The sequence below is a fragment of the Camelus bactrianus genome, chromosome 10, assembly GCF_048773025.1.
Source record: "Camelus bactrianus isolate YW-2024 breed Bactrian camel chromosome 10, ASM4877302v1, whole genome shotgun sequence".
Taxonomy (NCBI): Eukaryota; Metazoa; Chordata; class Mammalia; order Artiodactyla; family Camelidae; genus Camelus; species Camelus bactrianus.
Genome location: NC_133548.1, coordinates 47,843,102 through 47,868,291, shown reverse-complemented (window position 1 = coordinate 47,868,291; position 25,190 = coordinate 47,843,102). Strand labels below are relative to the sequence as shown.

The 25,190-nt window shown below is 48.7% G+C and overlaps 1 protein-coding gene across 2 annotated transcripts in view; it reads right to left on the bottom strand.

Moving 5' to 3' along the window:
* Positions 1-25,173, bottom strand: part of P2RY6 (pyrimidinergic receptor P2Y6) — a 53,767-nt gene extending 28,594 nt beyond the window's left edge. The window contains exon 1 of one of the 2 annotated variants that reach the window (XM_074372593.1): positions 13,326-25,173. The gene's annotated coding sequence lies outside the window, so the exon portion shown is untranslated. Of the gene's footprint in view, positions 1-3,582; positions 4,451-13,325 lie in introns of those variants that run through there. The other variant, XM_010973100.3, reaches the window with a different exon arrangement.
* Positions 25,174-25,190: the final 17 nt, after the last annotated feature.

Below are 25,190 nucleotides of genomic sequence, written 5' to 3'. Positions count from 1 at the left end.
TGCTGCCCAGGGCTCAGGAAATGCTGCAGTGCAGTGGGTGACACCCAGGGAGATCCCACTCCCACCCAACCACTTCAACTCATCCGCCAATCCAAGGTTTTGTCAAAGGAAAACATCCCCACCCCTCCACTGCCCCGCCCCCAAGTCTTTAAGTTCTGAGGCCAATTTCTCACACGTGGGCTAAGGCTGAGCTGGGAGGAGGGAAGGGGAATCAAAATCATGGTACACTTTCACCTTATGCTACATTTACACATCTCTTCATTGAATCATTCATTTGTTCATTCCCTCCTTATTCACTCGATTAATGTTTACAGGCTGGCCCTAGAATCAGGTTTTTCACAACAGTGCTGATGTCCCCTTTGGTAGGAGAGAGAGTTAAGGGAGTTTTCGTCCTGTGCACCAGATTGCCAGAGGAGGCAAGTGAGGTCTGGAGAGGGAAGTGACTTGTCCAAAGTCACACAGCTGAAGCCAGGACTGGCCGTCAGCTCTCCACTTCCCAGCACACGCTGAGTTCAAATACGGCTGTTCATTGAGGGCGCTGTTCTTGCTAACACCACAAGTCTTTTCTACAACCTAAGGTGCTCAGAGGTCTCTCAGACAAAATGAGGTTTGCCTTTGGGGGTCTCTTCAGCCCCATTTCTTATTCTTTCCCTTCTTCCTCTTCATGTCTCCTCTGGGAGCCCAGTGATCCTACAATTCCCTCATCCTGTGGGGAGTGATGAAAACCCAGAATCTGAACCATTTCCTCTCCTTGGCCACCATCCCCTGAGCCACGGGCCACACCAAGCACTTCCACTGCCCTGATGAAGAGGAGTTTCTGGGCTCACTGTCACCCCACCCAGGCACCTGGTAGCCATGGACCAGGGACCTTCCCTCACCCCAGAGGAGCAGCTCCAATGGTTGTGGCTGGCTATGGAGGGCCCTTTCCTGGTGCCTCTCAAATAATTCTGCAGAAGTGACTTCTAGTACATATATCCTGGTAGTTTATAAGCTTGAAAGTTTCAGACTTTCAAGAGCCAGGGTCAGAATCCTTGAACACCTGAACTGGAATCAGGGAATGTTATAGCTATAGAACAGAAAGTTGGAGTTGGATTATAGACTGTTAGGATGTTTGAGTTGAGATTATAGACTCTTAGGGCCAGGGCTGGAGAATCATAAACAATTATAGCTGGAATTATGGATCAAAGGAAATCAGGGACAGAAGTGACATCATCACTCCAACCCACCTCTGACAGCTGAGATCAGAGAGCTGGCCTTGTCACCCAGCCAGTGGGGGCTGGGCAGGGCCTCCTGGTGCTCAGCAGGGCTCTGTCCTCTAGACCCCGTGAAGCAGCACCCAGGGCCTCCTCAGCTAAAGCACTCCCTGCCTGGGGACAGTGGGGACAGTGGTCTGCAGCAGCCCTGGCCTGAGCCTCGTCGCCAACCCATCACGGCACCCCGCCACCAAGGCAGATACATTTAGATGCCTTCCCTAAATATGTTTCCACAGCTCCAGACACTGCCTTTTATGTCCCCTCCTCCTCCAAGGCCTCAGGGCACCTTCTCTCAACTGCCCCAGTGAAGTCACCAGGAACAAGGGATCTTGCTCTGCCAATGCAAACATTTCCCCCCACAAACAAAGCCCAGGCTGAGGGGTCTCCTGGTCCACTTCAGTCTGGAATTCAGACCCACCTCCTCTAACTTTGACGTCGCAGCCTCCCTCTAGCTCCCAGGGCCTGCCTTGGCCTGGCCACACATCCCTAATCCTGCTCTTAACTTTCCTCATTCCAGACAGAGGGCACTCTTGCCCCTGCCCCTGACAGTCCCCAAACACACACACACTCACACATACACACACACACACATACACACACTCAAGGGCACAGGCCAGCATTTTTCTGTTCCTCTGGTGTTTGTCAGGAGAGAGGCCTCCATCCAAGCCCCATAGCTGCCCTGGCACATCTCCCCCAGCCTCTCTCCCAAGCCCCATCCCTGGCCCTGCCAGAGACGCAGCATCTTAGCCTTTCAGACTTCATCTTCCCAGAAGCCAGATAATCACTGAGAGTTCAACAGTGATAGAGTCTGGGGACAGGAATGGATCCCCCAGACATACTTAAATGACAGGCTCTCAGATTCCCACCAGCCCAGCTCATGAGAAATCATTGGCTCTGTGGAAACTGAGAGTTCTTAGAGCAGGAAGGGACCTTCTTACATGGGGGCTCCATCACCATCATCATAGTTTTATAACCGGTTAAGGGTTTTATGTGCCCAGTCCTTTATATCCAGGAACTCAGTCAGTCCTCACAATAACCTTGTAACAAATACTATTAACATCTCCATTGTACAAAGAAGGAAACTGAGGCACAGAAAGGTTTTGTCCAAAGTCCTACATGTAGAGAGTGCCAGAGCTGAGGTTTAAACCAAGCCTGGATAACACAACCACCTTGACAGTCCCAGGTAATGGCTTGCTATAGGAACCTCCTTCCCACTGGAAGGGTAAGAACCACATTGATGGTCATAGCTCCTCCCCAGAAGCCAAGCTTCCCTGCCCCTGCACTAGAAATGACCAAGACAGACCCTACCAGGGTTCCCCCTTGCAAGACGCACCCCCATGCCACTGTGACCTTTTCCTTCACACACAGCTCCAGCTTCCCACCACACAACTCTGCTGCACACATGCACACACAGCACATACCACATACAAACCACACGGCCGCACTCCCCCAGGGGGTCCAAGTCCTGCCATTTCAGTTTGGAGGACAGGTAGGGGATTCCTACTCTACAGGAGCCAGAGGGCTCCCAGCAGGATAAACCCACCTCATCACCAAGGCTTGAGTCAACTTACCAGAACAGTATTTTTACATTCAAACAAATGCAGGAATATTACAGACAGGAATGCAAAATCCACATGAATTTTGAAGATTAAACAATGAGACCTCAAAAAAACTTTTCGTGTGTGTGTGTGCGCGTGCGCGCCTGTGGGATGGTGAGCATGGGACTAGTTGTACTTTCTCCACCCAGATCTGGGGTAAGCTTTCACTCTCCCAAGCCCTTAGGGGTGTTGGGTGGAAAAGTCAGAACCACCCTAGGGTCATGGGAAACATTGTCAGAAGTAGGTAAGAGCTGCACAAATGCCTTTCACATTCCATTACCTGGCTCGGCATACTACACAGGGCCATGGATATGCCATACACAGAATACATCTCACAACAGTCACAACACGCATGCATGCACCATGGTGTGATGGCTCCCACCACACAGCGAGCGCACACGGTGAGCACACAAATGAAACCCCAGGGTTACCCAAGCACAGTCACTCACATCTATAAATAGGGACCACACACACTTCTTACAAGCGGACGACACCACAATTCATTGGTCACACTCGACACACCAAGCATACACCACGCACTAACTGCATACAACCTAGTACACACACGTTGCCCACACCAGTCTCTCACACATGACCCACAACACCCACACTCTCATCCCCGGGAACCCCACCTGGGGCCGCAATGCGAGCCTGACGTGGGCAGACCTGCTCTGTACCCGCGCGCGCCGGCACCGCCTGCCCGTCTGTCCCCCGCCCCACACAGCCCTCACCTGGGCGCTCAGCACCAGTGCCCCGGGCCTGGGATGGGACGTCGCTCTTTCCGGCGCTGGGAGGCGAACTAGCCAACCGAGGCGCAGCGTAGGCAGCGGCCGCAGCCCCAACCCAGAGCGTCCGGGCTCCTCGCGCCGCGAGAGCGCTGGGGCGGGAAGGGGGTGTGGCCAGGTGGCCGCTGAGCCCGCGCTGGAGTCCCGCCCAGACGGGCTGGGCTGCCGGCCGCTGGAGACCCAAGGGAGGTGATAGATAGTTCTGGAAGAGGCAGCGGGCGTCAGGGGCCAGCGCTCTGGACTGGGACCCGGGACCTCTGGACTCCAGCCCAGATTCCTTCACCTCTCCTACCTTCCTTTGGCCTCAGGTTCCCCCTTTGTACTGAGGGTGAGGGCTTAAGTGGTGATTCCAACTTTCTAGCTCTGACATTCTACAGTTCTGGTAGAGAGGGAGGGATGATGGTGTCTGTCTTTCTTTTTTTCTTTCTTTCTCTTTCTTTCTTTCTTTTCTTTCTTTCTTTCTCTCTCTCTTTCTCTTTCTTTCTTTCCTCTCTCTATAGGCCTACACTTACATACATGTGCACATATCATTAAATGTTAGCCTTTAGTGTACATTTTATTTGATTCACGCAGTCAAGTATGTAAGTGCAAGGCATGAGCCTAAAGTAGTGGGATTCACACCACAAACCACATGAGATATATTTCATATGTCTTGATGTCCTAGTTTTTTTCAATTGTTTATGCCACTTGGATTAATGGTTACTGTCCTGGTGCCCTTAGGAATATGGCCTGAATGCCCACATCAACATATTTCTTGAGCATCTATGTGCCAGGTATCATGCTAGGTGTTTTAATACATAACCTCATTTAATCCTCATAGCAATTCCAGAAGTATTATTATCCTTATTTTATGGGTGGGGAAACCCAAGCACAGAGAGATGAAGTGATCTGACCAAGGTCACACAGCTGGTAAGTGGCAGACCTGAGATTTGAACCCAGACAGTCTGAATCCAGAGCCCAAGTATCCCGAAAGCATGGATTGGTGGCACTTTCCACACCATACACTATTCCCTCATCCTCATAACAATCCCAGGAGTTTAGTGTTACAAATCCATTTCACAGATTAAGAAACTGAGGCTCAAGGGGATTATTTTACCCCCGGTCATCCATCCAGCTAGTGAGACATCACACTAAAGACGGGGTGGAGGAGGGAGTGACACTGGGATGGCATAATGAGATATGGCACATAGTTGGTGCTCATGTGTCAACATTCCTCCTCCTCTTTGTTCTCTTTTCTTTTACCTCCTAAGATCTCTTATGGATGGTGGCCTCTAATTCCCTTTCATCTCTGAAACCTCCCCTGACCTGTAGCTCTCAGACAAGCCATCCCTTCCTCTTGGCTACCACTGCAGCTTTTAGTCAGCAGTTACTGAGTTCCCATGATGCTGCAGGTTCTGTGCTAGGACTGAGGATGCAAATCAGTAGGACAGTCGAGATAGCACTGGCCTCATGGAGTTTATCATCTGGGGGGGACCCCAGATGTTAAATAGTCACATAAATTAAGACAAAATTATGCATTGCAGTAAGTGCTAAGCAGTTAACTTGAAGGGCTAGAGGAGAGATTATAAGGGAGATGGGAGGGGAAGGCATATAGTTTAAATTGGGAGATTCAGGAAGACTTCCCAGAGGAAGTGCCATTTAAGCTGAGACCAGAGAGAGGAGTTGACCTCAGCCAGGTGATGGTGAGGGGGAAGAGAGTCCCAGGCAGAGGAAACTCAAGAGAGTTCAAGACAGAAAAGGGCTTGGCACCCAGGAAATGAAGCACAGCCAGAGCAGGATGGGCCCCACAAGTTAGGAGGTTTGTTGGGAGATGGGGCTGGAGGAGCAGTGGCCACTAGCCTAGCACGGCCTTGTGGCCATGGTCAGGACTTTGGCCTTTATCTGAAGAACCATGGGAGTCATGGAAGCATTTAGAGCAGCAGAGTGACACAATCAAGTATCTTTTTTTAATTGGAGTATGGTTGACATATAACATTCTATCAGTCTTGGGTGTACAACATAATGATTCGATATTTGTATATCAAATATCATTTCAATCGATCTCTCCACTGCTAGATGGAAAATAGGACTGGGTAGGAGGGACAAGGTGGCAGCAGGTGCCAGCTAGGAGGCTGTTCCACAGTCTGGGAAGAGATGTTGGCAGGTGGCCCAGGGAGGGAATGGGGGATGGAGATCTGAGGACAGAACTGGAGATACTTGGTGTCATGGGCTGTGGTCGTACCCATCTTCCCCTGACTGACGGGGCCTTGAGGCAAGGTCTTGTCTGATTCAAGAGGGGAGGGTTGCTGCCAGTCCTTTGTGGGGAGAAGGTGTTTGCTTGTGAATCAAGGGACTTGGGCCCCTAGAAAGCTCTAGGGAAGCTCTCTCCTTTCCCCTCATGTGGCCCTTCCAAGTCTTCCCTCTCCTCAAGCTCTAGCTCACTGATACCCCAACCTACCTGCTACCTGACTTACCAAGAAAATTTACTTACCAAATGCTCACTTCTTCTCACCTGTGTGAGGCAGACATTAGGACTAAGGCCAGGCTCAGTGGATGGAGCTCACTTAAGTTCCTGCCCCAACCTCTCTGCTCAGCATCCTTCTTCCCCAGAGATAGCTCCTCTTTCATCTGAGGTGAAGGCCCCAGCAGAGCTGCTCTCTACTTCTGCAGCCAGGTCCCCATGCCCTCGGGAACCCCATGCTCTCCTGGTCTCCATCCCTGCTGGCCTGTGAACATGCTCCATTGTCTTCCCAAGCCATGGAGCCATCCCCTCCAGGCACTGCCCCGCCTCTTCCCTTCATTGCCAATGGTCTTGGAAAAGTTGCCTCCTCTGCAGTCCTCAGCCAATTTATCTAGTCTCTGCCCCGAGAGCATCCCCAAGATGGCCCCTCCAAGGACCCAGTGACCTCTGAGCCTCTGAAGGAGTGCCCAGGAAGACACTCCAGGGACACTGTTAAGAACTCCTCATGTGGCCCCCACAACATCCTTCTGCCTCTGCTGCCTAGACTCCTCTCAGGGCTCATTTCCCCTTCTTCTCTGCTCACTCAGCACATTCTCCCTGGAGCGGGGCAGTGGCTCTCCTTAAATTACCCCTGTGGGCTGGACATTCACAGTTCCCACCTCCAGCCCAGTCGTTCTCCTGCATGTCAGACCTACTGCTCCCTGGACTTCCCCCCTCTGATGACTGAAGTGCCCTCCTCTCTACAGTAATCTTCCCCACGCCCTCATCTTCATGACAGCACCATAAGCCCCTGTCATTTTAGCCCAACACTTGTAACGCTCAGACAGAAGCCAGTCTCTCCTTTTGGCTCTCATCATACTTTGTATTCAAGAAACATTTATTGAATTCCTACTATGTGCCAGGATTAAGGAAAGATTTCTTAAATGAAAACAAAAGTGGCAACAAAAAAGATAAATCATAAAGGAAAAATTGATTAACTTAAATATAATAAAAAATTTTAAGTTCTATTAATCCAAAACTCTAAGGAAAAATACCACAGACCGAAAGTACTGTAACATGGAATAGACAGGGATTATTTTCCAGCATATATAAATAAGTCCTGATACCAATAAGAAAAAACCAAACAAACATAGAAAACACAGAAAAACACAGAAAAATGAGCAAAAAACATGAGCAGGCATTTCACAGAAAACAAGTATGGCCAATACACATTTGAAAATATGTTCAACCTCACAATCAACTAGGGAAATTTCAATTAAAACCACAGTGAAATACCATTTCACACGTATCAGATTAGCAAAAATGAATGAACTTGATGATACCAACTTTACTGAGGGTGTGGGGAGAGAGGAATTTTATGCTCTGCTGGTGGGACTAGAAATTGAACATCCTAAACTGAAGAACAAATTGTCATGGCTGCTGTGGAGAGGAGCAGAAGAGGAGGAGGAGACCAATGAGGAGGCTGGGCCAGTAGTCCAGCAAGTGGCTAAGGTGGTGGGGATGAAGGAGGGGTGATAAATGAGGAGCTGATTAGAAGGGGGATTGTGGGGACTTTTTAGGAGGTAGAATCAGCAGTGCTTAGGCAGATTGGAAGTGAATATAAGGAAGACCGAGTGGGTATCTTGGCTTGGGTTCCCCCAGAAGTCAACCCTAGGCAAGGATTCAGGCACAAGTAGTTAATTTCTGAGATTATCCCAGAAGCATCAGTAAGGGCCTGGGGAAGTGAAGCAGGGAAATGAAGGGAGCCAATTCAGGGTGGTCAATGAGATTATCACGGGGGGTTAATCCCACTGGGAACCTCTAGCAGGTGGCACAGAACATGCCTCAGAGATATCCCACCTGAGGGGCAAGGAATATGGAGCATTTATTTATCAACTCTAGCTGAAATTGGTTGCAGGCTGATCCCTAAACTTTCAGGACTTCTGGCCAAGTGTGCTCCAAATGGCCAGAGAAAGCCCCCAGGCAGAGTCCCAGGTACCCTCAGTGAGATGCTGTAGGGGTGTAAGGAATCCCAAGTGCTGAGGGTCATAAGCAGGGACCTGCTACAGCACCTGCCCCAGGGGAAGAAGAGCCCTGTTTACTCCCAATAGGCCGAGCCCTGGTTCTCCAAGGTGGGCAGAGGAGGGGAAATTGTGTTGAAGTTGGGGGCTGGGGGTTTGGCTTGATGGCCCTGACTTCCCTCCAGTGTCCTCCCCCAAGTCCTCAGCCCTCGCCTTTCTTGCCTGGTCCATCCACTGCCCCAAGATGATACGTAGAGTCTCACCTGATTTCCATGGAGACAGCTCTCCAGCACCTGGAAATGCCTTCTCTAAGCAATTAGTTTAGGCATGTGGTTTGATCACTGCACCCACATCAAGTCAGAGAATCTTGGTGGCTCTTTAATAAAATAAAATGCCATCACCCAGAGTTGACAATGAGATGGAGACACAAATCTGGGGGACTTATCAGCTTCACGTTTGGTTTTCTAGGTCATAGGGGAGGTGACATTGCTTAATGGGAGAGAGAAGACAGAGAAGATGGTTTAGGATGGAGCCATCAGTTAAAGGAAGGAAGAGGAGATGTCCAGGGATGAGACTAAGGAAGAGCAGCCAGAGCAATAAGATGGGCATCAGAGCAGTGTGGTGTCACTGAGACCAAGGGAAGACAGGCTTGGGAGAAGGAAGGAGAGGGCTGCAGGCTCAGAGCCGGGACCAGGAGCCACGCCCCATCCTCCTGACTCCAGGAGAGGTCAGAGCCCTTCCTTAAACTGTTTCTGGCAGCAAACATGCTTCCTCCTCTTCCTCTCCCACTTTTTCCTCCCTCTCCCTGCCTCTGCCTGTGGCCTCAGAAGCCTTAGCACCTGGCAGATGTCTAGTGAGACCCAGAATTGACAAGATGTGTCTGGTATTTCCAATGACTTCTGAGGCTTCCCTTGCTCCTGTCAGCCCCCCGCCTTGATGCACCTGTAGCCTCTTCTCCGAGTCAAGGGCTGCTCCTTCAGCCCCATTCATGGTCCCAAGACCCCCAACCCCTTTCCTGAGGTCCAGGAGCCCCATGTTGCCCCTATTTGCTCTGTCAGTCCAGCATCCATGGGCAGCTCATGTCCTGAATAGGGCCACCACTTCCTGGAAGTTCCCCCTTTCACATTCCTACCACATTCCAGCTGCCCAAGAGGTATTAACCCACAAATTCATGACCCAGGAATTTCTACCTTGGCAGCTCTTCCTTGGTGCTCGGAATTCCTCTCCTGCCTCTATGTATATTGATGGGAGATGTAAGTGAGTCATTGCCCATTCCTGGGTCTCATTTTCCTCAACTACAAAATTGGGTTGATAATCCCTGCTCTGCCTCCCTCCCATGGCTGGCTCTGAGGGCTCGTACTTTGTAAATTCTGCTATTCATACATTCTGTTCCCCTTTTGGAATGCTGTTTCTCTCCTTATCATCTTAGTGAGTCCTGCTTACCCTTCTGAGCTCTACTAATAAAACATGCTACCATTGATTTCATGCGTGCTCTGAGCCAGCATTGCTCTAAGGGCTTTACCTACATTATATTGCTTCGTTTGTACATGGAGTCTGAAGAGCTACTCTGATTATTCCCATTTTACAGATGAGGAAACTGAGGTGCAGGGAGATTATATAACTTGCTTTAGGTTACACATCTAGGAAATCTTGGTCAGGACTAGAACTCAGCACTTCTGAGGCAAAATTGAGGACTTTCTATTTTCAGCCTGTCTCCCTCCCACCACACCCACCAGAGCTGCTCCTGATTCAGAAATTGGCAGGCTTTAAAAGGAGCAGAGTGGCTGTGGTAAAGGAGGTGACAGTCCACAGAGGTCTGCTGTCAAACTACCTCTGGAACCTCACTGGCCTCTGCAACACTGCCTGCTGCAGGGGGTTGGGGAGGGTAACAAAATCAGTACGAGAAGCAAGGAGCCAAATTACATGAGCCTTGAACCTTGAGACCAGGAGGCAAATCTTTCACTGGGTACCAACAGATGCCTGTCTCTTTTAAACCAGACTTGTTGAATCTGAGGGATAGCCAGACATTATTGTTCGGTTAACTAGTTTAAACTTCATAATGAAAAAAGAAATGATGTTTTCTTTCACTTCAGCTCTTAAAAAAAAAAAATCAACAAATCAATATCCAAAGATTGGAAATGACCTAAATGCTTATTCATAGGGAACTGGTTAAATAAATTATTACTGTAAACAAAACAAATAAGCTTTTTGTATATTGGTGTGAAAAGACATTTAAGAAATCTACAGAAGAAAGCTAGAAATATATGTACAAGTATGCAGCCTTTTGTGTATAAATTAAAAAAAAAACCTCACAGCTTTTAGGGCTTATATATGCACATAGATTTCTGGAAAGATGAAGAAACTGTTAATGGTGGTTGTTTAATAGAATTAATGAGTTAGAGTCTTCACTGATTACCTTTCAATATTTGTTTATTTGAACTGAGTGAATGCATTATTTAGTTGAAAATAAAATGAAAAAGAAATGCATCACTTTCTTAAACCAAGATTTAATACAACTGCTCCAAGTGATGGGGCTTGACAGTGTCTCATTATTGAGAAAAATTGAAAATTTTTGTATTGAGATTTACTGTTTTTCTAAGTAGTTTTGCATAAATTAACAGATTAATCTTCTTAAGCCTTATATAGAACAGATGATTACTCTCATTTTTCAGAGGAGGAAACTGAGTCTCAGAGAGATCATTGGTCTTCTCCAAGGTCACCCAATCTGTAAGGAAAGGAACTAGAACTGGAGTCCTGTGGCCTGATAACAGGAACAATGAAAAATGCTGAACAAAGCCACACCTTTACTGCTCAGTGGGCCAGTCACTCATTAAAAGAGGGGTAGAATAGTTCTGTTCTCCTGAATGGTCTTTAAAGATTAACTGAGATAATGCATATAAAACTCTTAGTACTGTGCCTACCACAGAGTGAATAATCAACATCTTTCTTTAACTATTGTTTTATCTGAATAGTGGTATAAGATGTTCCAATTCAACTGGCATTTCCTGAACACGGTATATGTCATCTATATGAACTACAAAGGGGAGAAGCATCAGAGAATTGAAGGAAGTATAGGGAACGATCCTTGGCCTAATGATGCTTACAGTCTTATTGGTGAGACAAAGTTTAAGTAGACCCACACACCTTTTCTATAGCTATTATTGTCAGTATTCAGCTGATGTTTCCATGCTAAATCTCATTGTAAAATTAAAAATGAATTGTCTGTCCAATTTTATATGCAATGGTTTTAAACGACAAATGACAAAATTTGCAGGGGAAACTAAATGTGGTTTTTTTTTCCAGAATATTTGATGCCATTTTAGATAATATTGTGCACAATCTAGTCCTCTAATCATCCTCTGTTACTGAAGTTTGGGCATTAATGGTGCCAAAATAGTGGTGTTGTCCTATGTTCTCTGCATTATCTAATGTTTTATTGTATTGACATACACGATGCTCACTTTGACTTTTGGCAATTCACAGATCAGAAAAATACTAACAGAGTTAGCTATACTTCTTTGAAAATGATCATATAAAAACAACAGAATTGTTGTTTCCAGTTAATTTTTTCTCCAAAGTTTGGGAGAGGGTGAATGCAATTTGCATCTCAAAGGAAAAAGCCCCAGTTTCCTGGAGAGGGAAGTGTAAAGACGACCACAAATGTCCTCATCATCAGGGAGCTTGGTTTGCATGGAAACACGTCCATCTGCCACCACTTGAAGACACGACTGGCAGAAGCCCTTCGATGTCGCCACTCGCAGAAGTGGACGAGAAAGGCCAAAAGAAAAAAAGCTAGGATAACAAGAGGACAAGATTGGGAGGGTTTGGGTCCACTTTGAGCTGCTTATACAGGTTGGAAGGGAGGCATTTCAGTGGAATCCTGCTGCCTCTCCCACTAACAGAACTGATAAGAAAAAGAACCTTTCTAAAGGCTTTTGGCACTTCTGGGTTTGGGGGAGCAATCCATGGTGTTCAACTTTTCTCCAGGTGACTTATGCATGTCCAGGATTTGGAAAAGAGCAGGAAACAAAAGGAACCAAACAATAACGTCTAGTGTATAAATAGTTGTACTTAATCAAACCTGAATACAGGGTGTGCAGGAGATGAGAAAGCAAAGCACAAGCCAAGGTTACCTATCTTCCCTAAGTGATGAAAAGAGTCTCTTAGGAGAAAGACCGAACAATCCACCATCTATAGAATAGACACAGAGACAAAAATCCCTCAATGGAAAAACACCAATAAAATAAAAACTTGAAACTCTTTACAGTATCATTGCTTTTCCTGGATTTTACCTAGCATTTTCCTGGTTACCCAGACTTTAAATAGGGGGTTCAGCATAGACCCCACTTTGAAGTAGAAAAGTCACCAGTTCACTGACCCTCGTTCACAGACCCTGGAGAATGTTTAAGATGCATGAATGCTACTGACCCAAGGGAAAGAGAAATGGCATTGACATGAGGGCGGCAGGGGCTGCAGGGTCTTGATTTGCCTTGAACAAACTGGATGAAAGTGAAACGAAGTGAAGATTGGGTTCTGTGATAGCAATGCTATCAATATTTCACTTTAGTGAAAACTCCCACCTCACTGACATAGGTGCTGGTGCAAGACATTTAGAGGACCAGGAAGCTGTCATACAGATTGTGAATGATGGCATTGCCATTGCAGAAGGTTGGCCTAAGCATGTGCCCTGTGTGGGCAGTGGCTCCAGCAAATCCCACCTCACACATGCACACATACATATGCACCAAACTTCAACACCAAACATACCATGAGATGTGGTGCCTTATACAATGATAGATTACAAATAGCTACAAAGCAATCATAGGCTGTTAATGTCAACACATAGTATTTAGAGATGACAATGAAGAGACAGAAAATCAGCTGAGTCCTGCACCCAACACAGCAGATGATGTTCTTTGATACAAAAGTCATCAACAACCACAGAAATCCCTGAAGTGGAAATAAGAGCATTGGGGTGTGAAGGTAAGAACTTGGGCCAATTAGAGTGGATTAGCCCCACCATGGTGACAACCTGTTAACCCAGCAAGGATAAGTTCAGCCCTGAGAAGTAATTTCCACTAGGCATTCCCATATGGGGAGATAGGTGCAAAGAAAATGCAGCTTCCTTTTACATTATAACAGATGGGATGATTCTCGTGAGTACTCTCCCCACTGAGTGGTCTGCTAGGGCTGCTATAACAAAGTACCGCAGATGGGGTGGCTCAAACATCAGAAATTAATTTTCTTACCGTTCTGGAGACTGGAAGTCCAAGATCAAGGTGACAACAGAATTGGCTCCTTCTGAGGGCCTCTCTCCTTGGCTTGCAGATGACCGTCTTCTCCCTGTGTCTTCATGCCACCTTCCTGCTGTATGTGCCTGTATCTAAATATCCTCTTATAAGGACACCAGTCATACTAAGGCCTACCCCAGTGGCCTCATTTTAACTTAATTACCTCTTTAAAGAAACTTTCTCCAATAAGTTTACATTCTGAGGTACTGGGTGTAAGTACTTCAACATATTTGGGGGCAGGGGGCGGATTCAGCATGTAAGAGCAGAGAAAAACAAAATGTGGTCCCGTCTTTTCTCTGTTTCAGATTTCCTCCCCCTGTTTCCCTTCAAGACAAACGGCTTCTAAGCATTTAGGGATTTGGGACTCATCTTTGAAGCAGTGACGGGAGACGAGACCTTGGCTTCAACTACTATTCCTGTGATTACTCCTCTGCCATTCTCCACTCTCCCCCACCTTTTTTTTTAATGAAGAAACAAGTCATTTATCCTGTGAAAGTTCTCAAATTCTGAATCTGGCTAATTGTATCCCCATGTTGTCATTTAACATAGTCCTCTACACCCTGTATTTCCTGAAAACCGATAGTTAAATAAATTTGATTAGATTCAGGTTCAATTTTCTGGAAAGAATTCACAGGTGGTGGTGTCTTCTTTTGTACCATGTCAGCAAGACATGATAATCAATCACCTCGCTCTCTTTTTTGTAATGTTAATATTGGTCAGTGGGTTCAGGTGTTATGGGACCGTCCATGGGAACACTAACAGCTTGGTGATCACTGCCTAGACCTGTCCACTGGAAATATAATGCAAGGCACAGGTACAATTTAGTATTTTCAAGTAACCACATTAAAAAATTAATCAGTAAAATGATTATAAATCAATAAAAAATGTTAAAAAAATTTTTTAAAAAGTAATCAGAAATAAATGAAATTGATTTTAGTGATTGATATATTTCATTTAGCTTATTATACCCAAAACGTTATCATTTCAACATGTAACCAATGTGAAAAGTTAATGAGATATTTTACCTTTTTTGTTGTACCAAATCTTCAAAACCCAGTGTATATTTTACACTCACGACACATCTCAATTCAGACGAGCCACATTTCAAATACTCAGTAGCCACTCATGATATGATTACAAACACTTGTTTAAGATTTCTTTACAATTCTCCTTGTCCTTAGAATATGTCCCTCTTAGGGGTATACAGTGAGGCCATTATTAATTCCAGGAAAAACAAAATATTATGCAAGAAAGAAAATGTAATCACAGAACACTATTAGATGTTAACTGTAAACAATACTTTCAAAGTCATAAAAATGTAAGCACTGAATATTGATTTAACCAAAAATTACAACAGGAGGATGAGGGAAGAGAGCTAAACCTTCATCTTTCACAGAAGAAATCAATAGGTAATGTCTAAAGTGGAAGTAACCATTTTTTTTTTTTAACAGTCTGAATTTGTTAATGCCATGGGACAGTTTTCTCTTTCTTGGGTCTAGTTTCCATTTCCAGCTCGTTTCCATTTTGTGAATTTAACACTTATTTCTCTACTCCTCCTCTCCCTGCTCCCACCCCCCACCCCCACACTCCTCCTGAGGTGAAACTAGGGGAAATGGAGAAGCTTCTTTTACTTCAGCGGGGTTATGATGTACATGCTTTTTGGGGGCCCCTCTTCCCTGACAACCCCAACTTGGACCATGCGCCATGCTTGTCCTCTGGGAGGCAGGCCCTCCAGCCAGGCATCCCTCCTCAGCATGTGTGTAAGTTCTCTGCCCCAGAAGATGAGCTGGCCGAGGACAGGGACGGGGATCAGCAAGTCTTGGAGGAGGAGGAGACATTTACCAGGTGAGCAGGGCAGGGGGCAAGGACACTGGGCACAGAGGGGCAGCATGGACAAAGGCATGGATCTGCAGTGCACCGAGGGCCGGTGGTTACTCCTCAGAGACGCTGTGCAGCTGCTCTGACTTTCCTGGCTGTGCAAGACATAGGGCCATTTCCTAATCTACTTAATAATAGGCGAACACTCTGGCGTCTGCTCAGCCCTTGGTCTCGAACAAATGAACCCAATTAAAAGCCATCATAGGGGAATTCAGGGGAAGAGGAAAAAGTCATTGATCAAATTAATGCCCAGCTGCCTTGGGGCTGGTTTGTGACCTGCAGCAGAATCCTTCCTCCCACTCTGCCCTAGACCTGGGGACCTTCCAGTCACCCCTGGCTCCATCCTCCACTCCTCCACCCTTCCACCGACCAGCTGAGTGGCACCTCACTGGGCCTCCTCTGGATCTGGGTTTCACTGCCTGCCAAACCCTGCAGGAAAAAACTGTCAGGTATCCTGTCGGCTCTTCCTTTAAAATATATCTGGCATCAGTCCATTTCTCACCACCTCCATTGCTACCATCTGGTTCTAATCCTTTTGATCTCTCGCCTGGATTCCTGCATTAGCTCCTTCCTGCTCTGGCTGCTCCCATCCTTGCCCCACTATAGTTTATTCACCACCCTGCAGGCAGACTGAGTCTTCTTACAGGGAAATCAGGTTGTATCTCTGCCATGACGTTCCACCTCATTCACTGCCCTACAGACTCCCCCAGTCTCGGGCCTCCTCATCTTCTGTCCTCACTCCAGGCACCAGCCTCCTTTCTCCAGCAGCCAGACCTTGGTGCTCACATTCCCTATACCTGGAAGGCTCTCACCACAGACAGCCCCTCATTAACTCCCACACCTCCTTCACGTCTGCTCTCGTTTTAGCCTCTCCCAAGGCTTCACCTGACCACCTTATTTAAAATCCCATCCTCCCTCCTCTCCCAATCCCTCTTCCTGCTCTGCTGGTTTCACCACTTGCCACCTACTAAAACACCACAGAATTTACATTTTATGACATCTGTTGCCTTTTGTCTTTCCCACCCAACTAGGATGTAAACTCCACAAAGGAAGGATCTCTCTTTTTAATTTACTGACAATTTCCAAATACCTATACCAGTATCTGGAACATAGTATGCATTTGGTAAATATTTGTTGAATAAAGAATGAATGAATCAATAATAATAAGGTTCCTGCCTCAAGGGCTCTTGTGAAACTTACCTGAAATAATTAATTTGACTTGCTTTGCAAAGGAAAGGAATTATATAATGAGTACCCACTGGTACTAGATGTTTTGCAAAACGGTTACATGGTTTATCTCAATTATTCCTATGAATCTCATTCATTCAACAAACAATTATTGTACACCAACTATATACTAGGCTTTCTTCTGGGCACTGGGGATAAAGTAATGACCAAACTAGACAAAGACCCCTGTCCTCTGGGAGCTTTCAGGAAGAGACAGACAATACAAATAAAACATGAGGTGAGTATGATTATCCCTTTTTTTATGATGAGGAAATTGAGGTGCCAGAGGTCATCAGATTAATGAGCGGCAGAGTCAAGATTCAAATGTAAGTCTGTCTGACTCCAAGGTTTATGTGCTTCTGTGCCTTGTGGATGAGGGTGTCTGGGTTTAGGTGGAATTAAAGCTTGTGGATGAGGTGTGCAGGTCTAGAGTGAGGACGTGGGGGGTGCCTGGAGGGCTGGCTGAGACTCCCCCTTCACTCTATGCTTCCCACTCCATCTCAAGGGCCTCCCCTTCCTCATGACTGAGAGTCAGATGCATTTGATCCGCTGCTGTGCTGGTGGGATCCAAATTACAGGCATCTCATGGGTGGTGGGTGAGCCCTAACTTCGGGGGCTGCTGGGAGGACCAGCTGAGCTCCATCACACCTCCCAGGAGATGGAGTCCAGTTGTGGAGGCTGCCATGTGAGGCAGCAAGGACTTCTGGGGGGCTACAGAAGGGCTTCCAGTGGGGGTGGAAGCATTAGAGTTGGGCAGGGGAGGGAGCTGGGGGTACCAGCCTGGAGAAGGGCCAACTCCAGGTCATGGTCATATCCTCCCGTGGCTGACGTGGGCTGAGGGCAGATGTGCTATGTGCCCCTAGGGCTGAGCTGGGGAGACAGGGCTCCCATGAGGAGGGCCCTCCCACAGGGATGGGGGGCGCCTAGGAGGAGTGATCTTTCCATCTCTGGAGGTGGGGGGAGGATACAAATTATGCTGGGGTGTTAGGGAGGTGCAGAGGGGACTCTTGTTGGAGGGATAGACCTTATCAGAAGCCCCACGTTCAGAGAGGGGAGAAGATTCTGGTTTCTCTTCAGAAGAGCTCCCAGACCTCTCCAGCTGGCCCTCAAGGCCTACAGTCTAGCTCCAGGTTTGCAAGCCCTCTCCTCAACACTCACCAGGGCTTGGGTGTCTTCCTGGCAGCCAGTGAAGGTGGGGGACACCATCTGGGGCCTCCTTGAAGGTAAGCAGGAAGTCAAAGGGACACCCACAGTCAGAGGCTATCATGGAACTGTCCTCAGGGACCCGCCACTCCTGGCAGAACCAATGAGGGCCAAGTCAGCACCTTTGAAACCCCAAGCTGGGACACTGGGCCTCTGAGGTGCAGTGCCCTGAGGGTGGAGCAGCTGGGTCTGCCCCTCAGTCTTGCCTTCACAAAGCCAGCAGCTGCACATGGTGTGTTCCTCTGAGGCAATAAAACACCCCACAGTTCGGGGCTTTGTCCTCATGCCAGAGTGCAGCATGTGGATCACATAAGGGCTGTAGGACTCTAGATGGGAAGTCCCTGTGAGCCCATGGGGGTGAGTGTGCTGGAATGGAGAGCTGAAATGTCACCTGCTCTCACTCACCCAGGAAGAGGCAGCACCCTCTTGACAATGCTGATCAGCCCGCACCATCAGGAACAAGGTGCAGGCTTATTACTTGCTGCAGCAAATACTTCCCATCAGGGGATTTCCTGGGGTGTCCCCAAAGGAGGGAGTTAGGGAAGGGGTGCTTATAGGGTTGTGAGGGCTGGAGTTAGTCAAAGGATGGTCTTTGGCAGAGATCGGTCAGAATTTGCAAAGCAAGGAGCTGCTGGAACAGTCAGCGATCCTATGTTGAGAACACAGGAGTCCTCGTGGAGTGTTACTATGAGATCAGTTTGGTTGTGGTCTTCTCTTGGACCATGTGGGTCTAAACACACAAGTGTTTACAGGCGTGAGCTTAACTAGTCTGAGATGGACATCATGGCATCGTCAGGCACTGTTACCTGTTTCGGAAGTCAGGGTATATTTTGCAAATTGTGTTCCCAGTTTCAATTCTCAGTCCTACCCCCATCTCACATTCCCCAACCACCAGGCTGCCAGTGGATCATTTTCTTCTCATCACTGCACAGGTGAGGGTCTGGACCCCAGCCCCGATTCCTGCCTCTGCTGCCAGCTCTGGACACCAGGGGGCGGCAGGGTATCATCCAGGAACTCGGGACCCACAGTAGTAGACTAAGCAGCCAGGGATGGGAGTTGAGCCAGCACCCATAATGAAGGAATAGGTATGAAGTTTTGAACTGTCCTGTTTGCTTCTCTTTGCTCCCAGGAATTCTGGAATCAGAGAGCAAAAAGGGGAGGAAAAATAGGGAGTGAGGAGGGAGAGAAACTGAAGGAAAGGAAGGAAGAATGGGAACGGAGGAATGGAAAGGGCTGGCAGTTCGATCCTCTCCCCACTCCCATCTTTTCCTGCCATCCAAGCCCATCTGCTTCCATCTCCTAGTCTTAGTCTGACCTCCTGGCATCCCCTCCTGATCCCTCTCTTCCTTCTACAGGCTGGCCACCCACCTGTGGCCCTTTTGTCTCCAGGTATCTGTGTGGTCACTGCCAGGACTGCCCCTCCCCTCACACACACTTACACAGGCTGTGTGGTGACTTTTAATTTCCTCCCCCACATTTTGCAATTGCTTTGGTCACAAAGGCTGACTAACAGTTTAATCCCACAATGAGGTGGGATTTTTCATGTGGCTGCTGATTTGGAATTTGGCTTCGGGACATAAATCTGAGGACACACAGAGGGTAAAATACCCACTTTCTAAAGAAATCTGAAAACCATTGAGGTCAGACACCTTCTCAGAGTTTATTACCCTAGCCCTCTACCATCCTCCACTCTGACTCTACAAGCTGAACATCTGACATCTCTGCAGTTGTGAGTTCCCAACCTAGTGGGAATGGGGAGAAAGTAGGGAGAGGGGAAAAGGGCTTCCCCACCCCCAAGCCGGGGAAAGGATGTTCTAGGAAAATCACTCAGGGAGGCTGGGGTGTGTCAGTTAAGAGTCTCAGCCGGAAAGATGGGGCATACTCAAACTGGGTAACTTTGGGATAGTTTAATGAAGAGATTCTTTTACAAAAGTGTGAGCTGGTGTTTGGGGGACGCCATGCAGAGGGGCACTGATGCCAGGTTGTCATGGCCAGAGAAGCAAGGACAGTAAGAGAGGGCTGTGGCAGACCTGGGGAGGACCCACCAGTCCCTTTTCTCCTTACCTTGTCCAACACCCAGAGGAGAGGGGCACCCAAAGGAGGGGGAGCAGGGTCCTCCCAGCACTGGGGAAGAGGAGGGAGCAGTAAATTAAATAGAGGATTGGAATTTTAAACTGCAATGAACTTTAGTTGTTAACCAAAAGTGACTCAAAGCTTTGAAGTTTGCCAAATATGTAGTTTATAGAGGGGAAAAAGGAAATTAGACATCATCCGGCAGAGAGCATTGATGGGGGAAAACAGAAAGTTGCATATTTGTGCCTTACTGCATTCTCACTGTTCAGCAACCTGGGAAAGGAGGTACTCTCCTTTTTACAGTTCCATTTTACAGATGAGGAAACTGAGTTTGCCATCACAGAGCTAGTGGTGGCTGAACTGGGCCAGAACCCTGCTCTTCCTGCTTCCGCTTTCCTGGGTACCTCAACCTCTTTCTTTCCCTGAAGCTGCTACTTGGTAACTCTGAGTTCAATGCAAGCTAAAGCCACATTTGGTAAACACAGAACTGAACAGGGAGTTCCAAGCTCAGAGCCCAAGTTATATCCCCTCTCACCCACGTCACTCGGGCTTCTCCCCAGATGCCCACCCCAGGCCTTCCGAGGTGAGCTCTCATCCCAGGAGGCACAGACTAGTGCAAATGAAGGCAGCTGAGGCACTGAAGAAGTCAGAGATCCTGGCCTCACATGTGGTCTCCATGCTGACCGCTGTGTGACCCTGGGTGAGGCACAGCCCTCCCAGAGCCTCCAGTCCTTCTATGCAGCCAAATAATCCCTGGGGTTGCTGCCAAGAGGCGAAATAAATTCCAACTGGTCGTGTCTCCCAGGGGACTCACGTGCTGTTTCACAGTGGCCTTGAGGAGTAACAGCCCCAGGAAGTGATGCCAAGCTGTGGAGGTGAGAAGCAGAGCAGGAAGGCCCAGAGGGTAGGGGCAGGGGAGATATTTTGGGGCAGGCGGATCCCTTGGTCACCACTGGACAATGGTCCAGGGCAGTCACTGTGCTGGAAGTGGAAAATCCTTTTCTGACTCCAAGGGCTGAAAATAGTCTGGGGTGAGCCCCTGGGGACTGGCTGGGTCTGGCTCATTGTTTCTGATTGGGATGGGGCTGAGACTGGACACCTGGCTGAGTGGAAACCCAGACAGAAGCAAACTCTACTAAAGAGGCTTGGGCCACTGTAGAGCGGCTGGATAGAGTCAAGGTCCGTTGCATTTGGGGAAACTGGAAACTGAGGCCCAGAGAGAAAAAGGGATTCACCACATCACATGGTGCATCAGGGCAGAGGAGGATGAGCTTAGCTTCTGGGGCTCATTTCCCCCAACCCTTCACCCCCCACCACAAGCACATATGCCTTGGGAAGGCAAACACATCCCTCACCCTGCAGCCCATCACTCCTGGCCAAGCACAGGAGGCAGAAGCATCAGACATTCAACTGGTTCTACTCCAAGACACTACGTGGTGCCAGTGGAGTCACTTCACCTCTCTGGTCACTTGATGCCCAGGGGAGACCAACTGCCCCACTCTAGTCCTCAGAACTGAGGGCTCAGGGAGTCTTGGGAGTGCCTGGGGAAGCAGCTGTGTCTTTGATGAAAAATCTAGGCAGCTGCTGCCCTGAGGTAGGGAGAATTGGAATGTGGGAGGCAAGGTCTCCAGGCTTTAAAGTGACCCAGAGAAGGCAGGCAGGTGATCTCAGGTCACATGGCAAAAACCACCCATCCATTGCCTGCTGTGGCCCAGCTCCAGGCCAGTCCTCCAGCCCTGAGTCTCTGACTCTTGGTTAAACCAAGGGTGGCTGCAGTATCCTGTGGTGGGCACCACCAGTCAAGGAGAAATGGCTAAGCCTGCTGCCATGGGTGGGTGGGAGCCCTCGAGTCCATAGGGACTGACTCTGGAAGCTTGATATCCAGGACATCCTCCTCGTCCTCCACCCCCTGTCACTTTTCCCTGCTGCTTTTACACTGCCAGGCACCTGGACAAGGTTCTGTAAACCCACACGGGCTTGTGAGCCTGAAAGCCACCCAATGCCAGGCAGGGCAGATGGTGGTCCCACATCTTACCCCAGGATGAAACCGCTCCCTCCTCCCGCACCCCAGGGAAGCCTCAGCCACAGCAGACACCCTGTTGCTCACTGGCCAGACACACTGTCCTTTCCTTCAAATCATTTATCTTAAGGTGGTTACATAGTAAACTGTCAACTTCAGGATGACAGGGTCCAGCTGGTTTGCCTTCGTATTCCCTTGGCACAGTGCTTGGCGTGTAAATGCTTATCATGTGCCAGGCTCTGTTCTAAGTGCTTCATGTGTATTAATTCAGGTCAGCCTCCTAGTACTCCACATGGGAGGTAGTATCTCCTTTTAGAAATGAGAAAATAGAGGTGCTGCAAGATTAGGTGCCTAAAATACCACAGCTGGGGGAAGTGGAGGCAACATTCAGACACAGGTGGTCTGGTCATAGAATTGGTGCTCTTAAACCCAACCTCACTGATGGCCTTTCATCTTGAATCATGTGAAGGGTCGTTTACAAACTCTCCTGCCCTGCAGGGGTTACTAGAGGCATGGGATACTGGAAAGGGAGCTAATCTGGGCATCAGATGGACCAGGATTCAATCTTAACTCACCCATTTACTGCCTGTATAACCTGGAGCAAGTCCTTAACTCTCAGAGCCTGTCCCTTCATCTACTAAATGGGGAGCATCATGTTGATTTCACACAGTAGCAGTGAAGAATAAATAATATAATGGATGTGAGAGGGCCCTGCATGGTACCTGGGATGTGGGCCAGTACCTCAGCTCCCTTCCTCATGTGCCTAACTCTAAACAGATCAGCCCAAATCTGCCATGACAAGAGTGGTGGCAGAGGGGTAGCTTTGGTGGCTTGACCTGGTCTAAGACTCGAGTAACTGTGTCTAGAGGACATGTTGGTCAGGGCCTTTCTGAACCTTGGAGAGTAAGAGTGGGAATGTCTGTGGGATCCCCCCTCCCTCTTGGGCCCAGGGATAACTGCCACTCAAGCAGAGAACCCTATGTGCCAGGGCCCCTGCCCTTGTTGCACAGACCTCACTGAGACCAGTGCTGTAAGCCAGTCAGCAGGCATTTACTCCTCCCATCCTGCTCTCCCTACCATCCCGGCCCCTGGGTTCCTGGCCTCAGCTCCCCAGCTCCTCCTACAAAGTGGGAAGAGCTGGGACAGAGTGGGTGATGGAGGATTCCCACAAAGGCACTAACCTGCACTAAAGGGAACAGAGCAGCTGGGGCAGCCTGAGCCCCTGGCGTACATCCAGGCACCATGCTGACCTGCTGAGTGACCTTGGGCAAGGCCCCGCCCCTCTCTGGCCTTGAGTCTGCAGCTGGGCTGAATAATCCCTGGAGTCCCTGTCAGGGGGTTGTGCCCTTTCACAGTGGCCTTCAGGAATCAACAGCCCCAGGAAGTGATGTCAGGGTGAGGAGGTGGGGAGAGGGCAGGGAGGCCCAGAGAGTAAGAGGAGATATTTTGAGAGCAGGCAGGTCCCTCCACGTCACTGCTGGACAATGGTCTGGGGCTGGGAGGAGTGGAAAATCCTGCTCTTACTTGGGCTGAAAATAGTACCAGGCAGCAGGGTCAGGAAACTCACCCACCAGGTTGGTGGCCCAGGCACTGAGCACTAAGGCCAGATGTCCATACCGAAGGGCCAGGCAGTTTGATTGGGGTCCAGAGGGGCCCTGGGCCTGTCCGTGTTTCTCTTAGGTCTCTGTTCCCCACCCTACTAGTGCCTGCCACAGGATTAGATGGCGAGTAAGCCCCTCCTGTCCCCTAGGTCCTGTGTCCTTAGAAATCTCAGGCTGCTGGTTCAAGGGAGACTTCCTGGTGCTAGGCCATGGTTTGGTCTCCATGTGTTGTGGCCCTCAGTTCTTGGGGTCTTCAGGGCAGCTTCTGGAGGTACCCCTTCTGAAAGGAATGGGACTAGAGAACTTGGGCCCATGGTGGACACAGCCCCATCCCCAAACACAGATGCACAATCAAGAGCCCCAAAAGTCATGATGTATAGCTCTCTGCCTCCGGGTCTGAGCAGGGCTGAGGGTGTCAGAGCTCAGCATTACACTCCTGGCCAGCAGAGGATCTTATCTGGGTAGAGGCTCCTTATAAACTGGGATGGGGTTCAACCTGAGCAGTAGCTAGTAGGAAAGATAGGCTCAGGCCTGCAAGAAAGGTTCAAGGACAGACTATAAGATATCATCACAAAAATACTAACACTAATGTAGACCCTGGCTATGTTATCAGAAGTATAGAACCTAGAATGTGAGGGGTGAGCATTTCACAACTACTTCAGGCAAGTCACCCACATTGCACAATGCAGAGTAATCATTTGGGTCATGGCTTGTGACAGGTCCCTGTCACATGGGGGCGCTCTGGAGCTAGACTCTCAGTAGAGCAACCTCTGGGGGAGCCGTTTGGGCCAGGCAGAGCAGAAGGGTGGAGAAGTCATAGGAGGTAGGTGGAGGTGGGGTGGGGAAAGAAGGACCTTCTCTCAGGCAGAGTGGGCCCATAAGGCAAGGGCTCTCCCAGAGGGGGAGAAAGTGAGTCCTTATTCTTGAGCTTAAGAATGAGGTCTCTCAGCTTTGCTCTATTCCTGCCCAAAGGCTAGGGCTGGGCCCTGTCCAGATGAACTCCACCAGTCTGCAGAGTGGTTCTGGCTGGACCCAGAACCTGTTCCAGGTGAGACTCATCTCCCCTACACTAAGCCCTGACCCACCCTGAGCACTAACCATATGCCATGTAGTTAGGTTTTCCCAGGAGACAAAGGGCTGGACAGGAAGGGGAGTGTCTCCCTCCCACACTCATCCCCAGTGCAAAGGAAACCTCATGCTCAGGACAAGAAGGGAGCCCTGACTTGGCCTCCTTGTGACCCAACCCCAGCCTCATTCCAGCCTTGAACCTGGGTGCCAGCTGCCCAGCTGGCTTCCAATTCTTGCACACCCTGCTCTCCTGCCCCTACATCTTTGCCTTAATGCACCCTGTACCTGGATGTTCTTCTCTGATGAAGTGCTTTCCTCAGACACCCCCTGACTCCAGGAAGCCTTCCCTGATGCCCTGGTCCACAGCCTCAGCCATTCAGCATTATCCAGTGGTGTGCTGGAGAAATTGTAGCTGCTTACAAAAGCCAATTGTTAAATTTTCAGGAATTTTGCAAGGAGGTTGACATCACATTGGTAGTCTGAAACCGGCCATGGTAGGAGTATTTGTACCATGGCAATTGGCAATGCTACAAATAAGGGGTTCTCGTTACTCACCTGAAGAGTTAGTTAAATGTTTTAACATTTATCAGCACATGATTGGTTGCCTCCTTTAAATCCTAAACTGGGGGATCTTGATCTTGTAACCCTATCTGATTCCTCTCTGCACCCAGCAGAGCCAGGTACAAAAGCCAGTTAACTTTAAAGTGGAGGATGACCTGGGGTCTGGAGAGGATAGTCCCGATGTGAACCACC